General features: G+C 44.2%; 1 long non-coding RNA gene across 1 annotated transcript in view; it reads left to right on the top strand.

The window, feature by feature from the left end:
• Positions 1-16,846, top strand: part of LOC138302191 (uncharacterized) — a 90,705-nt gene that overhangs the window by 30,367 nt on the left and 43,492 nt on the right. The window contains exon 2 of the long non-coding RNA XR_011205327.1: positions 12,499-12,567. This is a non-coding gene — a long non-coding RNA (uncharacterized lncRNA). The remainder of the gene's footprint in view (positions 1-12,498; positions 12,568-16,846) is intronic.

Here is a 16,846-nt window from a genome sequence, read left to right as displayed (position 1 = left end):
AGTTGTAAGAAAATGGTTATCTTACACATTGTTGTGTACCTTGTTGCGTAACTTTCCTGACTTTTAAATTTTTTAATTAAATATAAATATAATTGATATTATAAAAACTTCTTTCATATCATACTGCATTGCAATACATTTGTAACTTAGGGGGTCATTCTGACCCTGACGGGCGGCGGAGGCCGCCCGCCAGAGTTCCCCCACCAAAATACCGCTCCGCGGTCGAAAGACCGCTAAGGGTATTTTGGGATTTGCCCTGGGCTGGCGGGCGACCGCCAAAAGGCCGCCCACCAGCCCAGGGCAAATCATCCTTCCCACGAGGACGCCGGCTCAGAATTGAGCCGGCGGAGTGGGAAGGTGCGATGGGTGCAGTGGCACCCGTCGCGTATTTCAGTGTCTGCATAGCAGACACTGAAATACTAAGTGGGGCCCTCTTACGGGGGCCCCTGCAGTGCCCATGCCATTGGCATGGGCACTGCAGGGGCCCCCAGGGGCCCCGCGGCACCCCCTACCGCCATCCTGTTCCTGGCGGGAGACCCGCCAGGAACAGGATAGCGGTAGGGGGTGTCAGAATCCCCATGGCGGCGGAGCGCGCTCCGCCGCCATGGAGGATTCTCAAGGGCAGCGGAAAACCGGCGGGAGACCGCCGGTTTTCCAAATCTGACCGCGGCCAAAGCGCCGCGGTCAGAATGCCCTGCGGGGCACCGCCGGCCTGTCGGCGGTGCTCCCGCCGACCCTGAGACCGCTGGGGTCAGAATCAGGGCCTTAATGTTTACTTAAAATTTTATGTATAACTTAGTTATCATGCCATAGCTTACATCATTATATCTAGATATCATCCAGTATCAAATATAAGGTATTATCAATGGTGTAATCTATGTAAATGTTAATTTATTGAAAATACATTTTCTAGTATTTTTTATTTTAGTTCTTTAAATTATATTGATTACTCACACATGCATTTTAGGGGCATTATATTGTTGATGATGGTGTACCATGCTCACTCATGCATTTCTCACGCATTCTATGTATCTTATGCACTCTTGAAAATATGCATGAGAGTAAGATAAGCATAAGTTACGTATGAGTGAATAAGATATGTCATGTAAGTTACTCATGAGGGCACACGTTATGCCAAAAATGTTAGTGATAACTTCAAGTTGTTGAAAAATTAGGCATAAAATAGTTATCCAGCGGGCACACCCAATGTTCATAAGAAATACTGGGCTGAATAATGCAAATATTAAGTGTACATATTTTGTGTTATCAGTTTTTAAGTTAATACAACCATTCTCTTAAAGGTAATAACATTCACAAAAATTCTTAAATCCATTCAGTCTAGCTCATATCTGCCATAAATTAAGTATGCAAAATTGTGGATTAAGTGTGGTAAACCATGTGTGAAGGCATTCCAATCACCCAACTTTCACAGGCAGGATTGAGTAAAAATAGAAGTGTCATAGAAAAATGATGCTGCTTAAGAGAAGAAAAGTTGTTTAGAGTTTAAAGAAAATGTGTAAAAACACTATTTATTCAAATGGTGTACGCTAACCACTTGTCCCACTGGTGAGGCTCAGTTGTTTGCTGAAGAGTGGAGTGATGGGTGGACTAGCTTGAAGAGTCTGAAGATAATGCAGCAGCTGACTTGCACTGGAAGAACTGGCACTAGAAGTACTGTGTTAGAGGACGGTTCTGACCATCAGGTCTGCCATGATTTTTCACTTTTTGACCACCTGGTTTTTGACCTTTTACTGTGAGGGAGCCTCCTATGCGGGGTCTCACGCACAGTAAACTCATGGTAAAATGGACTGCGCGTGTTTACCGTCGGTGCCGCCGTGCTAAGGAAAGGCTGCTGTGGTGCAGCAAGGGCAGGAGGCCCCGGGCGGGTTACATGTGATCATGTGTGCACATGGATGTGCAACCATGTGAGGGCTGTGGAAGGAGGATTCCTGGTGTGCGCAGCCCAAGAACTGCGCTTAGGTAAGCCTGGTGCAGGAGGAACTATGCAGAGTGGGTGGTGACCTGGAGTAGGCCTCATGAGAGGGGTGTACACACGTGAGGTAGGGACACTCAGTTAAATGCCAATGTCAGTGTGATTAATGTATTTGCATTGTGGGGATACTGCATTAAATGTCAATGGGGAAGGATGGCCTAGGGTGCAACTCCAGTTCTCTGGGGTCCACCGAGACCAGAGTCACACCCAGGTACACTGTAACCTGTAAGAAAAGAATGATGCAGTAGGTTACAAGAGCATAGTTGTACAACTTATGGGTCATCCAGGGATGTCATCTTTCTCTGACTCCGCTCAGGATTAGGCCCAATTACTGCTCTGTCCAGTTGTTTGAGCAGGGCCTTGCATCAATCAGCCAGCTGTCATTCCGTGCCAGGAGCAGGCTGGAGAGGCCCTGAGAGGAATGTCAGTGAGGAGGAGCTGAACCTTTCAGAGCACATGTGGCAACTAACTCCTGGATAATGCCATTTTGAGCTATCACAGAAGACTGTGCAAGAAGGAGGGGACGGGCAAAAGGAAGTGATGTGGCACATCTGGATAGGCCAGAGGTGCAGACCTGCTGGACACTTCTGCCCCCACTTAAAAGGTCCTGCATAGGGGAGAGCGCTCTCTTGGCTGTGCTTCACTGCTGGACACTGGAACTGCAGACGGGCGTCATGGACAACTGGAAGGAAGAACCCCCTGACTGCCCTGAGGCAGGGACTCTGCCCCTGAAGGACTTCAGGCCAGCGAGGTGAATGCCAAGCCAGGCAAGCTGGCCCCTTTACCCCCCCCCCCCCCCTGAGGACTAGTTGGGGGAAGGACTGGGCTAGCGCAAGGAGAGCACGCTGCCTAGAAGGAAGAGAGGGCACCCAGAGGAAAGGCTGGCGCAGGGAGTCAGTGGGACTGGCTCCTTATAATCTGAGACCCTTCTAGGCCAGGAGGCCTAAGGAGAGTGCTCCTGGTGGCAAGGGCTTGTCACCAGGAGTGAAAGGACGCTGGAATCATGAAAATCGGTCCTTGGGGGCCCAAGATATCCAGGGAAGAAGGATTCTGACCTTTGACCTTCAGAGAGGCACAGATGAAGCGTGTGGGGCTCCGCCGCTGCTCCAGACTGTGCCCCCGGGGTGGGCCAGGGCCCGGGGGCTGCCCCAGGAGATGAGGAGCGGGGGTAGTGCTGTCGCACTCCCCCTCTGGAAGAAGAAGGGGTCCCAGACCCCATCCTGGGGCCCCGTGAAGCATAGCCAGTTCAACTTGATGGGGGGGACATTGCGCCCCACCCCTGCCACGGTGGATAGGGACCCCGGACCCCATCCCGGGGCCCCGAGCGGGCGAAGTAAAGTCAGGGAGCGCCGTCACGCTCACCGTGAAAGTGGTGAGGAGGGTCCACGGATCACATTCCGGGGCCCCGTGAAGAAGGAGGAGTGGGGGTGTGCCGTACCGCACCCCCGCAAGATGGCCACTGGCTGTGGAGGGGCCGGCAGCAAAGAAGAAGCCGGGGAGCGCCGTCGCGCTCCCCGTTAAGATTGAACCGGGGGGGCCCCAGACCCCATCCTGGGGCCCCAGCAGAAGTCAAGTCAGGGGGCACTGTCGCACCCCCGTGAAAATCACCAGAGGGGCCCCGGACCCCATCCTTGGGCCCCATGAGGAAGATGATGTTGGGAAGCGCAGTTGCACTCCCCGTGGAGATGAGGCAGGGCCCCTGACCCCATCCTGGGGCCCCATAGCTGTAGCGGAGGAAGGTGGGGTGCCGTTGCACTCCCCCAGGCGGCCCGTCCGACCGCAGCCCTGCACGCGTCTGCCCGTGGGAGCTTGTAGACACCACAGAAGAGGGCCGCTCCCGCGGCAGCACACAGAGGTGCTGGCAGTGCGGGGAGCCGGTGGGGGCGGCCAGGGGTGGGCTCCCTGCGCCTCCCTCCTACGAGGGAGAACTTACCTGGTATAGGGGTGTCCGGGTGGGACCCAGCACCCCCTCGGCAGAACACCAGCTTCGGCGGCACTGCGGCTCTCCCCGGCTCAGCGGGAGAGCCACTCATTTAGTATGCTGCTGCCCCAGCATGCTTTGCAAAACACCTGCAGGGAGTTAGGCCCCTCGCCAGCTTGTGGTGGTCCCAGGAAGATGGGGCCACCACCAAACCAGTGCCCATGGACAGGGGGAGCTGCAGGAACAGCGCAGCCTCCCCCCAATGCAGTTTGTGTCCCCACCCTAGGTAGGGTGAGACAAAAGAATGATAACCCCCCAAGGGTTCTACAGCTAGTTAAAGTACAAGCTTATGTGGACTTTTGTTCTGGCTTGTGTGACTGTGCAAGTTAATAAATTTTATATTGAAAATGTAATGCATAACTTATTTAATGGATATCAGGAGCCAGGCATAAGCAATTTTGTGGGAAAAATAGAATGAAATTATATTATGTTCTCAGTTAAATATTGAGTAAGAGTCAATAATAATTGTCTTACAGATGATGTCCGAGGCATAGTACATACTCAATCCATAGGTCAATATAGGTGATTAAAAAAATATTATGTTCATAGGTCAATGTTCTTGTGATGGAAGCAGTAGACAATGTGAGTGTAAACAACCCTTTGTTGCGATTCTAGGATATAAGTTATCCTTAAAGGTTCCCAAATAAGGAAAACCCGCGGCAGAGAACATCAGAAGGGGAAAGGTGTTATTTCAGGTAAACTTAGTTGGCAGAATAATTAGACCGAGTTGCTTGATGAGAAATGAGGGGTTAGATAAATCCACAAACTACTGAGTACTACCCTTAAGGGCATAGAAAAAAATACATAATAGAACACCTCTGGGGGAGGACCACAAAGCTGAGACAGGAGACAGGACGAGAGAAAACAACAACGCCTTGAAGAGCTGCAGTAGTTCTTTCTTCTCTTCGCCCTAGCCCCCTTTCCACTTGAGGGCAATTCTAATTTTTCATGTGTTGCTATATGTGACGGATGAATGTGTTTGGAGTGGAATTGGGAGCCGGCATCTATTCACACTTTTCGCTCCCACAGGACCACACATTCCAGGGTGAGTGCACCAGGCCTCACACTAGGCACATTTCTTCCCTAGTTCATGACCTCCCGACCACCATCAGTACACAATTCTCTCCTCTTAAATGTCTGAATATAGCACTCCGTGGGTGAAAGGTAATGTGTACCTTTACTGTGTGAAATAATGAAACATGGTCATATTTGGAACCATAAACTACCATTATACCAATGTTTGTTGGTCTCTTTGAAACGTGGGGCTGTGAGGTTACAGTGTTGTGTATCCCTGAAAACTAAACATTTGGAAAAGTCCTGGGACGAGGGAGACACTCTTTTTGGGGATTGTTGGTTAATGATCAAGGAGACCTGTTTGATGAAACGCACTTCCATCATGCAGAACACTGCTAGCATTGCCCTGTTCTCACATGTGACTAGAAGCACTCTTTTGCCACCTCCAGGAACTCTTGCCAGAGGTGGTGTCTTCATAAATGGCTATTATCCCATTGCCAGCATGAACTGTAAATCTTCTTTGCATCCTGAAACTTGATACCGTTCTAAGGTTCTCTAATCAGTTTTAGACAAATTAACTGTCGGCTTTCTTCCTACCTGACTTGTTTTACTCCAAAGTTCCCATAGCATTTTCAGTGCACTTCTCTACAAATATCTAGAGTTGGGGTCCACCTGGTAAGATAAAGCCTAACAAATGAGAAAGAAGGCTCTGCATGCATCAGTGCTGCCCAGGCTATTACTGAGTGCCTACATTTATTCTCCTGGAGTTAACACAAATGTATTGACCAAGCATCATAAGAAGCAATCTTTACTGTGTGATAAGAACCTTCTTTCAGACTATCGTATTATTTTCATTTATTAAAATGCTTTGCTTGAAATTTGAGTCTTGTTCCCCTAGCACAACTTCCAGTTCCTTCTAATGAACTAATAACACATTAGAGCAACATCAGAGGATTCCACGTTGAGTACATTCAGCAGGAGTGAGGGATTGACTAATCAGCAGAGTGCACTCACCTTTGTCACTGAACAAATCAATGGGTGTAACAAAGGCCCCCGCAGTCCCTGCACTTCAGGGGGGTCCGGAGGTCTAGGAGTCCCCCTCAGCGTGCACAGTACGGTCACACGGACAGGGACCGTCTCTGGGACCTAGTTCTAAAATGACCCTCTCAGTCCTGGTCGCTCATAAATCATAAATGACCTGGTGCATGCACGGGTCTGCGGCGCGCGCCAGGCAGCTGCGTGCTCTTCAACGCTGGCTTCAGCCCCTCAGGGTGGGGCAGGGCTGAGCTGGTGTGACTGAATTGTAAACTGCAGGTGCGGTGGCTGGTGGGTCCGGGTCGGACACTAGGACCAAAGTCAAACTAAAATTGAAGTGCCAGCCGCTGTCTTCTGATGCCACTGAAGCTGCAGGTCGCAGGCGAGTCAGTGAGAGAGAGTGAGACGACGAGACACCTGGTAGTCCCTCTCGCTCACTATCGTGTTGAGTGCTGTTCAGTACTTCAGTTATGCTCTCTCTTATAGCTTCTTTGCGGTGGGGCCGGGGGCTGCTTTTATTTTGCCCCGGGCGGGGTTGCTTGCTACTGTTGAGGGACTCGCGCCACCACAGCGGTAAAAGCCTCACAGTACTTACCCGCTATATTGGCAAATTCGAACCTGCGGACCTGCCAGAGCATAGTTGGATTTATTGATGCATCTTTATAAGAGTGTCCATCCGGTGACTCTCCGGTCGCTGCAAGGGGGGCAGAGAGTGGGTGAACTACCTAGTGACCAGCTTCTGTTTCTCTTATTAGTCTTAAAAATACCTTAAAAGAGTATCATGGTTGGATTTGAAATGTTATCTCGGGGGAGCATTCCAAAACAATGTGGCAGTTCCTTAGGTGACTTTTACCCCAACCCTGTCTTGCCTCAGAGTAATCTACGATACGTTCCCTCCAAATATCTCATCCCTTTATAATTTCAGCAACTCGAGCATCCCTATTTGTTGCGCATTTCATGATGCCAATTTGAAATTGTCAAACACATTGACACTTGAACCACCAGTAAGAATTTTAATTCCATGCTGTTGAGTTCCGTACAGAAGAAACGTTTTGTTTAATTAAAAAAATGTGATAAATACAGTACCCGACTATCTAATTTATTCTGCCCTTAATATCATACTTTCAATATTCTGAAGATACGTTTATACAGGCAAGAAGAAATGTATTGAATTTAAGCTGATATAAATGCCCATTTCTTTTCCCACACTTTCTTTTGTACAGACAAAAGGGGCATCATTTGATTAAATATATATATATTTTTTTTGCTGCTGGCCTTGTTATTGTTTTGCCAGTCACTTTTAAGTATTTGCGCCTTCATACACAAACAAAAGGGTCATTTGTTGACTAGACAGGTTTGGTCTTTATGCTGCTGAGCTTGTTATTGTTTTACCAGTCACTGTGAAATATTTGCGCCTTCATGCACAAACAAAAGGAGAACTAGTTTGACTAAACTGGTTTGCTTTTTGTATGCTGCTGCCTGCTGCATATGTTAATGTTGTACCAGTCATGTTTAAATATTTGCACCTGCATGCTACAAACCAAACCAGGGCATTGCTTCACTAAACTGGTTTGATTTCTGTATGCTGTACTTGTTATTGTTTTACTGTCACCTTGAAATATTTTCGCCTTCAAAAAGGGAATTGTTTGCCTGAACTGGTTTGATTATTTCATGATGCTGTACCTGTTATTGTTTACCAGTTGCTTTGAAATATGTGTGCCTATATGCACACACCAAAGGGGGAATTGTTTGACTAACCCGGGTTCATTTTTACACACTGCTGGACTTGTTTGTATCATGCATTTTGAAAGTATTTTCACCTTGATGCAAGAAGAAAGTGGGATTGTTTTACAAAACATGCTTGATTTTTGTATATTGCTGGACTGCTGATTGTTTTACTAAGCACCTTGAAAGTATTTTCACTTTTCCTTTTGCTTTTCTAACTACAGATTGTATAGATTCTCTCATTGAGTACTTGCTGATATGGTTTGTATTTATTCTGCATGCTGTTTCATTTATGGTGTTGTTTGCACTTGTCTGTAATATGACCGCCTTAAATCTTGTAATTAGCATTGTTTACACTACCGAAAATATAATTTCAAACAAACAATCATTTGCATCAAAGTTCTGAAGCATCCAAGCAGTTTTCAACCTCAGCCTCGTTTGCCTGCCTGTAATTGTCCTGCTTACTAATAAAGACATGATGGTAGAGATTGAAATTGCTTCCTCAGTTCATGTTATTACCATGCAGAACCCCTGACAGTCGCAAGTTTGTGACATGCAGATAATTCACCAGTTTATTTCTCTTGGAGGAAGCAAGATACTGAGATATATCTTGTGTACTCATTGTGTATATTGTCAGATGTGTCTATAAAATTGCAGGTTTGGGATGGTCTTTCTATGTTTCAAGTTATTGTCCATCAATGTAAAGTCAAATTCAGATCCTACATAGTTGTTCTTTGTTCTTCAGCGATAGGTAGTTCCTGCGGCATTAGGACCGCTCTTTGGCACTGTTCTAATTGCTATCGCAATAAAATAATCTGCTCTTGACAATAATGTTACAAATGGCGTTGTTTATATGTTAAGAGTGTTGCCCACTTTCTTATAAGAATGTTGAGCAAGACAATGTAGAGTCATCTCATTAAATATTGGAGGGTTCCCATCAAAATATACCAGATTTTTGGGTGTTGGGGCAAAGTGGCAGGTGGTGGGTCGGGCTACTGGGGGGTTCCATGTACTTTGCAAGGGGCCCCTGAAGTTTTGTAACGCCACTGAACAAATCCCCAGATATTCCACCTAGGTGGATCGGCACTAAAATGCATTAACGTTTCATCAAATTTGATAAAAACAATGATTCATGCAGTTGTCAAATCTGCCTTCAACTAATTGTCACAATTTACCCTCCCTCAACTACCTGAGCCTAAGCGACTACCATTCAATAAAACAAAAACTTTAAAAGTACTGCCTGAACTTTAAAGTGCTTTAGCATTATGCAAAATCTGCAAAACGTGTGTTACATAAGGCATGTTGTAGATCCCTCTTCAGCCTAAATCTCTGTGTTACATTTGCCCTTATATGTGATACACAACTAAAACATTGCCACAAATGCCCAGATGTTTCACCATAACAATTGTTTCAAAATTGCATTGTCATCAGTCAAGTCAAATAACAACAGTTCATGCAGTTGTCATAGCTACCGTTCAGCTAAGAATCACAATTAACCCCTTCCGCTGACTATATATGATGGAGTGCTGTACAAAGATTAAACAATTTAAACATTCCGCTTGGACTGTGAGGTGCTTTAACGTTATGCAAACTCTGCAAAAGATGCATTATGCAAGGAATGTTGTTGGACCTAAGTTAGCTTTCATCTCGATGTTACTCAGGAGTTTCATCACCAGGTTTAAAAGTTTAGTTCCTTGGCAAACCAGGGGAATTGAATCTCCGCACAGCCATGTGATGAGAGTTTGCATACAGGTGCAAATGTGGAGCTTCTGAAAATGTGGTGTCAGTAATTTCTTCCTAGCCTCCAAAACTGTCAGACACGTACATAGGATGTGAGATATTGACTCTTTTGTATCCGCATAACCAACAAGGTGGGTGTGTCGGTCTACCCTTCCATGTTGGGATGCGGTCTTTTGTATCCCATTGTCCAAATCGCTATAGCATAAAAGTTCTTAGCGGGAGAGAAATAGGCAGTTATATACGCCTGAGGTTTCAGTCTGCTGTAAAAGTTAATCACTGTCCAGGCGTGCCGCCGCGCTACAAATGAATTCTTGTCTTGTAAAAGTGAATGATGCTTTATTAAAGAATTTGTTATTTGACTGAATGGTGCTCTTTCAACGTTACTGTCCTATGGGTCCTGGACACCTAATTCTTCTGAAGCCTGTTTTAGATATTCTCCCCAAGAATTTGCTTGATTTTGCCTTATTTGGGCCATGATTTCACACCAGCATAAATTATTCAAAGACCCACTCTCAGGCGTGCAGTTTACAGCACAGTTTAATGAAGGCGTTCGTTCTTTGTAGCTTTTGATTTTTAAATCCAAATTCGAACTGCACCTGTGCTGGAAGGTTGATTTTGGTAGAGTATAAACCACTTTATAAACATTTGTTTGAAGCTGATTTAGGAAGTCGTCTTCCTTACTGTGCATAATTTCCAAACCATATGCCTCTGGCTTGGGATGAGCTGGCCTTCCATTACCTTTAACAAGTGACCATGCTAAGGGTAGTTCAATTTCTTTTTCAGGAGCTTAAACGCAAGAGTTAATGAGTGGGCTTTTGCTTGTAATGTGGCCAGATGTTTCTGTAGTAAGTACTCTGACCACCGGATGAAGATAAGTACTGGGTTATTAGTAGAGGCTACACGGTTGGGGAGCAGCCCAGTCAGAGAATATTCAGAGCATCTTCAATTGAAACAATAACTACCCAACACTTCCAATATCAACATTCTAAGAATGTTCCTACTCACAGCCCAGCACCAGAATGTATCACATCTTCACAGTAATTATCACAGTACAACAAATCTTCCCTTCTTCATGCCAAAAAAAAAATCACTTAACATAACATCAACAGACCAGATAAAAACATAGCAATAAATAAATACAAAAACGTATATAAAAATATAGCAAAATATACTAACGAAAATTATTCACAATAGCTCCTCGGAATGACTATGTTTCCTAAACTCTGCCTCCTTTTCGTATTATTATTCCTCTCACCCTCATAATTTTCTTCATTGGGTCTTTTCACACCAACTTGTACAGTTTCTGGATCACCAGCTTGACAACAACTTTTTACCTTTACAACTTTAGCAAGATTCCACCAATGACCTCCTTCAACTTGGATGGCATTGCCAAGAATCTTCAAAACTCTAACAGGTCTCCCAAATTTACTCTTCCCCGTTTTTAAATGTATTGGTGACTTAATATGAACCATATTTCCAACTTGTAAAGGTGTTACTTTGATACCCTTTTTGGTGACATACCATTTCTTTTGTTTTTGTGGAATTTGATTTATGTTTTCTCTTACCACCTACATCAAACTTGTCACATCAGAATTTCTTTTTTTAACCACTCTGCCATCCACTATGGTCTAAAACGTCTTCCCCTTAATAACTCAAAAGATGAGACTTTTGTGGAAGAGTGAGGTGTAGTCCTGTAAAACCAAATCATACTATTTAAAGACTTCTCTATTTCATGGTGTCCATTTTTGGCCCACTTAATACACTCACCCACAACCCGATTCATCCTCTCCACCAAACCATTGCTTTGTGCATGATAAAGAGAACTTTTCACATGTTTAATGCAACAAGATTCCACAAACGTTTCAAAAACATGGCTTACAAATTGAGTACCATTATCTGAAATGAGAGTCTCTGGGAAACCTTCTCTCATAAACGTTTTCTTAAGCAAATCAACTACTACACTAGTGGTAGGTTCCTTAACAATTTTCATCTCAGGCCATTTAGACACATAACCCATCAACACCAAAATGCACTTATTACCACAAGATAACGCATAAAAAGGTCCCATAACATAAATCCCTAACTTTTCCTATGGCCTGTCTGGACACTCAATGGGCATAAGAGGAGGTGTAACCACTTTCAAACTTTTATCAGCAAATCCACAAACACAACAATTGCCAATTACCTCCTCCACCTCCACCTCCACATCCATTCTTGGCCACCAGAATGTTTCATACGTTCATACGGCGCTTGGTAAGGGACATACCCAAATGGCCATCATGTGCCTTCTTGATAATATCCACTCTGACTGAATGTGGTGGAATAATCTTATCCTTACGTAATAACATTCCATCTTCAATAGAAATCTTACTACTTACTTTACAGTAAGGTTGCAACAATGGACACAACATTTTCTCACGGGCCACCCATTTCTAACCATTTCGCAAACTTGTTGCAAAATATCATTTGTCATAGCAAGCATCCGTTCATTCTCTGTGCATGTCCTCATGTCAGGTACATCCAATGCTGCTACCATACAATCTTCACAATCTCAGTCCCCCAGATCAGAAAATTCTACTGCCTCATCTTCTTTCTATCGAGGAAAATGTGACAAATAGTCAGTTCTTCCTTTCTTTCCTCCTGTAATATAGTCAATATCAAACTGATACTGGAAAGGTTTTGAGACTAACCTCAGAATTCTGGGGGTACAGCACTTATTCACTTCACTGCCCAGTATATTGACTAAGGGTTTATGATCAGTTAACAACTTGCAACACCTTCCCAAATTACAATATAAACTTTTTAATGGCCCTGTGACAGGCTAGACGGTATAAACCAGACTGGAAACGGCGTAATAGGGTGAGTAAATAGAGATTTATTGTTCTAGTGTCTTTTCTTATCTCTTATTTTCTTTTCTATTTGGTTTCACCTTTGATAAGTATCTGTAATGTCTATCGTTTAGAGTCTTCTCTTCCTTAATCTCGTCGTTCTTCTTCTTCTCGTTCTTCAGGTCAACGTTCTCAAGAAACGCGAGCAGCTCCTGGGAGAAGACCGGCAAGAAAACAGGAGAAAACCGAAGGTAAGTAAATTAACTATTTCCTGGGGTTTATCTTTCAAGTAGGAAGAGGGGAAGGGCAAGTGGGGTATAGAGGTGGAGGGCAGAGACACCCGTGCACTATACACAAACATGGTGGTGTATTTTGTTTTAGACACACTGTGCTCCCAGACCAAAGGGGACAGTCAGGCTCCTTACTTAGTTAAAGAGTCTCCCCTTCCTTCCTCCTCCCTCCTCCTCCCTCTCGTTCCTCCCAGTTCCCTTTCCCCGTGTGGTTTCCCCTTTCCGGTCTGTTCTCCCTAATAAGGACCGTACCTTTGTAAGCCACGACCCTCTGGGGTCGTGGCTGGCTTCTGGGCTCCTCGGCTCCAGTGCTCCGTGAGGTGATCTCTCCTTTTCCTCTTCGTGGTTTGTGGATCCGTCTCCCGGCTTCGTCCCGGTCTGCTCTTCTGCGCGGTCACTGGTCTCCGTCTGTCCTTCTTCTCGCTCGTCCTCCTGAATGTTGACTTCCTCTTTTTCTTGGCCGGGGGCCCGGAAAGCGTTGAGCGTTTCCCTGGAAACAGGGAAACGCCCCCAGGACGCTGAGGCCGTTTCTATGGGAACGGCTGAACGCGGCTCTGACGTGTCGGGGTTGCCCGACACGTCGTAGGTTGCTTCGCCTGGCGGCTTGATCGAGGCCGCCCGTTCACTGGCCCATGCACACACTAATAGTTCCTTCTCGATAACAGGATATTGAAGTTCTGCTTCTCTGAGTACCCTAAATGCAAAAGCCACTGTATTTTCAGAGCCATCAACTTCTTGTGTTAACATAGCTCCTAGACCTATTTGACTGGCATCAACAGTAATACAGCATGACTGTTTGGGGTCAAAATGTTTGAGAGCTCCACTCTGACCTAGCACCACTTTACTTTCTTCAAATGCTTTCATACACTTGTTCTCCCACACAAACTTTACTCCTTTCTTTAAGAAATTGCAAATAGGACGCACCTTGGTAGCAAAGTCTGAAATGTATCTGGAGTAAAACTTGCATAAACCATGTAAAGATTTAACCTCTGTCTTGTCTGTAGGAGGAGGAGTAATGGTGATTGCATCAACTAAACCTGGTCTCGGTTTGATTCCTTCCGCTGAAATCATGTGTCCTAAGTACTCAACTTCTGTGCACCCAAACTTACACCTTTCTGTCTTCAGAACTACTCCTTGTCTTTGAAAAGTGCTTAATACTTTTTGGAGAATTGCTTCATGAGCTTCTTCTTTGTCAGGAAAGACCAGAACATCATCCTGAAACACAAGTACACCCTCAATCTCTTTAAGCAAATTATACATGACTCTTTGAAAGACTGAAGCTGCGAAGGCCAAGCCGAAAGGCATGCGTCGATATTGAAAAGTTCCTATATGAGCAATGAACACAGTGAAATGACTTGAATCAGTATGAAGTTCGACAAGATGATAAGCACTGGCCAGATCGAGTTTAGAAAATATTTTGGCACCCCTGAGACATGCAAAAAGATCACTGATCTTTGGTAGCAGGTGTGAGTCCACCCAAATGTCCTTGTTCAAGGACATAAGATCAACACATTCCCTTAATTGTCCATCCCTTTTGCGAGCTACAACCAAAGGTGAAAGCCATAATGAGGACTCAATGGCCTCAATAATGCCATTGTCACACAACTTAATAAGTTCCTTGTCTAAGTCTTCCCTAATACTGAAAGGAACACTCCTTAGTTTGTGTTTGGTGGGAATACCCCTTCTTTGATTTTAATGCTATGTTTGAACCCACAAAGGTTACCTAAACGATTCTTGAACACAGAATGAAACCTGACCTTCCATTTTCGACTTTCCCCTCACAATCCACTACTACAACCTGTTATTTCGCTCCAGGTTTCAATACCATGCCAAATAAACCCTGGTGAAACCACCTCAGGATGTCAAGTCCTTTCACAGCAACATATATCTTAGCTCTGATCCTTCTACCTTTAAATTCTAGATCATCCTCAATGTAACCCAATAGTTCAATTCTACGACCTTCATATGAGACAGGAGGACAATCAGGTAGTATTAAAGGTCTATCACCCTATGTTTCATTGCATAAAGATTGTATGATCATATTGATTCAAGAACCAGAATCAACTACTGATTTAAGAACATTGTCCCCTACGTGTATTTCTATGATAGGATCAGCACAGTCCTTTACAATAATTGTCTTATTTAGCATCATCAACCACAGAAACAGTTTCAGGCTCTGATTCATTCTCGGATTCCACAACACAAACTGTGGATTTCTTTTGTACCCTTTTTTTTAAATACACTGTAGCAAAATGCCCAATTTTTTTACAATAGTTACAAAAAAACATTAATTGCTGGACACTTCCCCCCTTTTGCATGTGGAGCGTTACCACACTGAAAGCACAAATGTGTATTGTTGAACCCCGAGTTAAAGCTCTTGTTTGGTCTTGCCCATTATGCACAGGCTTTGTGATTGCAGCTGCTTTCAGCATTTCAATTGTGTTATCATCAAGCTCCTTTAAGGAGACTTGTGAAATATCATTGCTTTCTGCTACCTTGATAGTCTCTTCAAAAGTTGGATTGCTCATGGCTAATAATTTTTGCCTAATTTGTTTTCAGATTGACACACAAACTGATCTCTAATAAGTTGGTCTGTGAAATTTTCAAATATACAAACAGAAGCAAGTCTACGTAGTACTGAAATGTATGACCTCACTTCCTCTCCTTCATTTTGTTTTCTTTTTGAAAAATTTATGTCTCAAGTATATAAGACTGGGTTGCTTGTCAAACCTATTCTTCAATTTCAAAATAGCTGTTCCATATTCATATAAAGCATTATGAACCTCTTGTACCGGTACATCAAGTAGGTGTTTGCAGACAGATCTACCTTCAAACCCTATAAAAATTGAAGAAGAATACGTTTTCCTTTCTGCACTAAATCTTAAGGCTCCTATAGTAGCTAAATACATTTCAAATACATCAAACCATACATCCCACTTAACAGGAGGTTCACCTGGCATATCTAAAAATGCTGGTGGTGGTGAAACCTCTTGAACATCAGACATGCTTAATGTTAAAACAACTGCGCTGTTTGAATTCTTTTTCTCTTAGATAATATAGTAAGGTGTGCAAATCACCGTGATCCGCGATGTGAATCAACAAAAACATAGTATTCAAGTGAAAATAGTATGGTGTACGAATTGCCGCGATCCACTCTATGAGACAACAAAAACACAGTATTTAAGTAAAAATAGTATGGTGTGCGAATCACCGTGATTCGCTCTGACAAAGTAAAATCAAGTACCATCAGCCATATAGAAATAGAACATGTTGTTGCTAAAAACAAACTTGGTATCCTTGATTAAGTCTGCGAATCACCGCGATCCGCAGTGTGACTGACGGAGCTCAGCAGACGATCTGCGCACTGTCACGTATGCAAGTCAGGCAGCGTCAAACAAGAACGCCTCACTTGTAGGAGGGCGTACAGAAAGGCATCACAAACAGGCAGAGTCAGGCAGAATACGAAAGTGTATGCACGTAAAACCCAATGAAGAAAACTAATCTAGATCCTAAGATTTTGAGCAACTATAGACCAATCTCATTACTGCCTCTAATTGCCAAACTTGCGGAGAAACACGTACACTCCCAGTTATCCACGCTCCTGGAAGAAAATAAACGTATACACCCGACCCAGATGGGTTTTAGACCTAAACATGGCACAGAAACCGCACTGATTGCCATTACAGAAGAAGCAAGGAAAAGGATGGACAAAGGTATGGAAACCGCTATTGTCCTCCTTGACCTAAGTGCGGCCTTCGATACAGTTGATCTAAAAATCCTCATAGACAGATTGTGAGGATGTGGAATTTCTGGAACCGCGTTAGACTGGATTTGCTCTTTTTTATATGGGAGGTCATTTTAGGTACTCGATAAAGAGTATATTTCTAGGAGCACCTTCAGTAGCTGTGGGGTTCCGCAGGGCTCGGCCTTAAGTCCATTACTTTTCAACATCTATATGCGGCCACTAGCAGGTATAGTTGAGCCTTTCGGACTGAATCTAGTATCATATGCAGATGATACGCAACTGATAGTCTCTTTTTCCAAGGCCTGCCCAGATATGGGCTCAGCACTAGGTCCTTGTATGAAAGCAGTTGCAACCTGGATGTCTGAAAGTAAATTAAAGCTCAACGATGACAAAACGGAGGTTATGTTTTTTGGAAATAAAATTCCCCCTTCCAATCTCAGCCTACTGAGAGGGGTGCCTACCCTTCCACCCCCTAAATGTCTCATTAAAAGCTTA

Source organism: Pleurodeles waltl, chromosome 6, assembly GCF_031143425.1.
Source record: "Pleurodeles waltl isolate 20211129_DDA chromosome 6, aPleWal1.hap1.20221129, whole genome shotgun sequence".
NCBI classification, from domain to species: Eukaryota; Metazoa; Chordata; class Amphibia; order Caudata; family Salamandridae; genus Pleurodeles; species Pleurodeles waltl.
This window is presented reverse-complemented; position numbering and strand designations above follow the sequence as displayed.